The following is a 5,264-nucleotide window of genomic DNA, read 5'->3' as shown; positions in this document are numbered from 1 at the left end:
AGCATCGATCGACTTCAGTTAGCAGCAGTAGTGAAGGAATCGCTCCATCGGGTTCAGTTAACAGCCATCGATCGATCGCTCGGGTTCAGTAACGCGTAGCCTGCAGTGCAATCGCTCGGGTTCAGTTAGAGCCCAACGCCTCGTTCGGCTTCAGTTAGAGCCAACGCATCGCACACACGCGCGTACGTACGAGAGAAACGCGCATCGCTCCGCCCCTGACCTCCCACCGTAACCGGCAACTCCCTGAAATTTTCCTCCCCCTCGCTTCTACCATGGTTTTCCGTCATGGACGGCCCAAAGAATGTCATGCAGCTGCGTCTCCGGCCCGCCCAGGACGAAAAGCCCATTTTCTGTCATGATTTTTTTTCATAGAAGTAGGAGCCCACCACATCTATGATCATACCGGGTTTTGTCACAATTATCGTCATAGAAGTGTCATATGTATGACAGGAAAAAAATTCGTTTGGCCCAAAATGTCACGGATGTGTCTTTTTTTTGTAGTGTAGTGCTAGAACAGGACAACTAGTCATGGCATGTTTCAGCGTTTGGAAAGCTTGGATTTGTGGAGTCCCTCACTGAAATGCATCTTTTTTGAGCATATCATGTAGTGGTCTACATATTCTTTCATAATCTTTCACAAATCTTCTATAGTATCCAGTTAATCCTAAGAAGCCTCTTAGTTTGGTCACATTCTCATGTTCTTTCCAGTCCAATATTGCTTGGATCTTCTCAGGATCAGTTGCCACTCCTTGTTCAGAAATGATGTGACCTAAATAAGTGACCTGACTTGTAGCAAAAGTACATTTGGATATCTTCACATATAATTCATGTTTCCTAAGCATTTCCAATGTTCTCTGAAGATGTCTTATGTGATCTTCCATGGCTTTACTAAATACCAATATATCATCAAAGAAAACCATTAAGTTCTTTTTTGTGGGTTCCTGAGTTTCTTCACATACTTGATTCATCAAGCACTGTAAAGTTCCTGGACCACAAGATAGACCAAAAGGAACCACTGTGTACTCATAATGGCCCATGTGTGTTCTGAAGGCTGTTTTAGGTATATCTTCAGTGGCCATCCTGATTTGATGGTACCCAGAGCTAAGGTCTAGTTTGGAAAATACCTTTGCTCCATGCAGTTCACTTAATAAGTCTTCAATGATTGGCATTGGAAATTTATTTTTCACTATGATTGCATTTAGTTCCATGTAGTCCACACACAATCTCCATCCACCATCTTTTTTCCTGACCACGATAGCTACTGAAGAGAAAGGACTGAAACTCTGTTGAATTTCTCCCTTTTTTATCAGTTGTTTGATGATTTCTTCCATTGCAGCCTTCTGGTAGTGTGGCACTCTGGGTCTCGGGTTTGGTGGTTTAGCTCCTTCTTACAATATGATTTTGTGATCACAAGTCCTCTTGGGAGGAAGCTTCTCTGATTCCTCAAACACATCAACAAACTGTTGTAACAAAGGTTGTAGTGCACTTGGGGGCAGAGAAGGAATGTTGTTATTAGTTCGAACTTCTTGGATGTTTAAGATGTATCCCATTACTCCTTTCTGCAACAGTTTTTCCATTCTGGCAGCAGAAATTACACATTTTTTTCTTGGGAATAGTATGATCTTGTAGCACTATTGCTTGTCCTTGTTTGGTCACCACTAGTTACCTCTCCACTAGATCCAAACAAATTGGACTGTATTTGTATATCCAATCAGCTCCTAGAATGATGTCATATGTAGCTAAATCTAGGACCTTGAATGTGCTGGAAAAAGTATGACCTTGTGCTTTGAAATCTGGTTCTGGAACTTGAGAAGTAGAAATTAACTTGCCCCCACCAGCAACTGTGACTTTTCTGGGTTGTATTTGTTGTTGGTAACAATTGCATTTAACTGTAAAATTTGCACTCATGAAAGTGTCTGATGACCCACTGTCAAATAATGTTGTGGCCTTTTTGCTAGATATGTCTATTATCAAGGAAAAAGTGTTTGGGCCAGGAGTTCCTTCTGCAGCATTAACAGAGATGTGCATAGCTTGAGATATAGGTTTTTGTACAGTGTTCTCAGGTACTTTCTCTTTGTCTGGGGTATTTGGAGCTGTGTGATAGGTCTGACCAGGAACAGTATTATCTTCAGTGCTATCACTTTCTTCATTCTCATCCACTTCTTGCAATGTGTAGTGTTTTTCCAATTTTGCACTTGTGTTGTCTTGTCCATGGCTCCCTGCAGTACCAACAAGCTCTAGCATCCTTGGGAAAAGGTACAGTGTACTTTTCTTGAGCTGGTACTTGAACTTGTAGTGCAGGAGTATTAGCTTTGTATTGAGGTGTATAATTCCTGGGCTTGTAGCTAGTTGGTGGCTGAATTTTTCTGGCAGCGGCAGCTTTCTCATATACCTTAGCATACCAGTATGCTTCTATGATGCCATTAGGTTTTTGTCCACGCACTTCATGTTTAATATCAGCCTTGAGGCCTCCAATGAAACAGCTGAGCAGGAAATTCTCTTGCAAACATGGATGATCTCTTTTCACCAGAGCAACACAGTGTTCAAAACTGTCAATATAATTTGCTACAGAATTGGTACCAATATATTTTTCAATAATTCCACAGCTTCATGTACTATCAGAGATCATTTGACAAAATTGTTTCCAAGTAACCATTTGCCAAGGAACACAAATATTTTCAACCAATTTGAAGCTCTACCTTGTAAATGACCTATAGCTAAATTGACCCACTGATCATATGGAGTGCCAGACATGTCAAAAAAACGTTTCACAAGCAATCAACCAACCAATAGGGTCCTCTCCCTCAAACAATGGAATTTCCAGTCTTGGACCCTTGAGAACTGCTTCAGCAAAGTAAGGACCTCCCAGTTGTTTAGCATATTGGTTTCTTTGTGCATCATATAATTGTCCTGCAGCTTGGTACACTGGTGGTTGAGGAGGACCATTTTGTAGAAATGTTGATATATTGGCCTGTTATTGGGTTATAAGTATGAGGTGGAGTATACAGAGGAGCAGGGATTGGGGGCAAAATAACCACTGTTGCCCGAAAATCCCAAGGTGTGAGCCTGCGCTGCAATAGGAACACTGGATGGGGTCAGTCTAAACTGATTTTGGAGAGGAATATCATGTTGTTTCTCCACGGATGTGCGAGTACTTTCAGTAAACAAACTAACATTTGGCAATCCTGATGTTACTCCTGGTACAGATGTCATCGGAACTGACCCTAGCTTAGTAAATTCCTGGTTCAGGTTTCTCTTGGTTTGTGGCTGTGAAAATGCTGTCTGATCTGGAATAGAGACCCTTGGTGGTATATTGAACTGGGGAGAGCCGGTACACACTGGTGGTGGAGCGCTGGATGTGGCCATTTCAGTTTTCTGATTACCATAGACATGTTTTGCAGTATGAGTTGCAGTGTTTTCTGTATCTCTGCGTCCATATCCGCCAGCTTGGTTTCCACTCGTGGCATGGTCACCATCTCTGATCTTAACTGTTGCACTTCCGAGCGTAATTCCTTCAAATCAGAGAGCTCAGCCCGTAGTTCAGATACTTCAATCTCCAGTCTGTCCACTGTGATCTGAACCTTGGCACGTGTGCCAGCCATCTTCAAATCGGATCAGTGCGAGAGACGAGCCAGCGATCTCATCCCAATTAGCTCCGATCTGGACCCAACTCCTTGGCTATGAGTAAGAGGATCAGGGATTTTACAAGAATCCCAACTTGACCTTCTATTTCACGCCCCCACGCCGCCACTGGCACACGGATCGGCTTCAAGGACAGGAATTTTACCGCGAGGAGAAGATCCCCAAGCAACCTTCCCGGACTAGCTGATCTGTGCCCGAATGAACGCCGCCACCACTTTCGCCGCCACAGTGTTCACCACCGCCGCCGCGAATAGGGAGGGACGGGAGGGATTTTACAAGAGAGCCCAACCCCTCGTTCTCCATTGCTCGATTCGCCACCACGTCACCATCACCGAGAAATCGACTGGCTACTGATACCTTTGTGAGGATCAAATTGACCAGAATAGCATGATTTACTCAAATCAGTCAATCTCAGAGGAAGAAATAGAGTAATTTGTGGGTAATTTGATAGATCAGGAGGTAAGATACCCCTCTTGAGAGAGTACAATAACGAGGGTTCTACTCTAGACTAGAATTGGGGAAAATTACAACATGCCTTCCTCCATCGACGGGAGGGGCTAATATACTTGCTTTCCAGCTCAGCGCGGTAGAAAAACTACTATTACAACGGACAGTGCACAGTAATAACTTGAGTGAAACGGTGAAGGGATCTGAGCCGTTGAACTTTCCCTTATCATCTCAACCGTTTGTTAACTGAACCTTGTGCCTGTCTCCTGTCTTCAATGTAGCTTCAGTATCGCCTGGGTTCCGGTCCTGACACCAGTGGTGATTATAATATTCTTTAAAAACAAGTCAAGATCATGGCTGCACCATTTGGCTAGTTGCAAATGTTCACCATACAACACAAGAAAAGGAGGATATCTTTTCGTGCCCAAACAAATGAACATTACGTATAATTTTATTGACAAACTGCAGTTATAAATCAGTAAATGTCCTGGCTTGCAACTACAGTCGAGTGCATACACAACAGAAAGCGATCTTTTAAAAAAAACGCAAGAGAATTTGCGTTTCATTTCATTGAACAGGAAGACATCAGGGGTACAACCTCCAGAAAGGAGGAACACACACACGCGCGCGCACACATACACGACCGTCCTCACCAAGCGACTACAACTAGGTGAGGAGGTGCCCTCAACTACAGACACACAACGACACTAGGCCTCGCCCAGCAGGGCAGCGTCGCCGCCATTGCCAGACCAGGGACGATTGCAGCTCCAGGACATAAAGCGATCTATATTCTGCAACTTTATATTGTGTAGTACCATCATGGTTCTAGTCTACCAATAATGAATTTTATTTCCTTCAGCTGCAGGTGTCCGACAATAAAAAAGATAGGAATGACGAAATTTGAAAACAGTATGCAATGAACAATGTAGATGAAAAATGATTATTAATTCAGCCAGCCAACCTATTAAATATCTTTGACTTGCACATCAAACTAAAATGTTCAAGGATTATAGACTTACCTAGAAGCAAAATCCCTACTAAATCATTTCAAGAGATCAAGCAAGAACTGCTTCTCCACAAGAAAAATCTAAAAGCAGCAGCAACTTGCAATTGATGGAAGATTGACATGTTGCAAATCATCCAAATATCAAATGATCGTGGAATTGGAACCACAT

Source organism: Triticum aestivum, chromosome 5B, assembly GCF_018294505.1.
Source record: "Triticum aestivum cultivar Chinese Spring chromosome 5B, IWGSC CS RefSeq v2.1, whole genome shotgun sequence".
In the NCBI taxonomy this organism is placed as follows: domain Eukaryota; kingdom Viridiplantae; phylum Streptophyta; class Magnoliopsida; order Poales; family Poaceae; genus Triticum; species Triticum aestivum.
The sequence above is the reverse complement of the archived record's forward strand: the minus strand, read 5'-3'. Positions refer to the sequence as shown.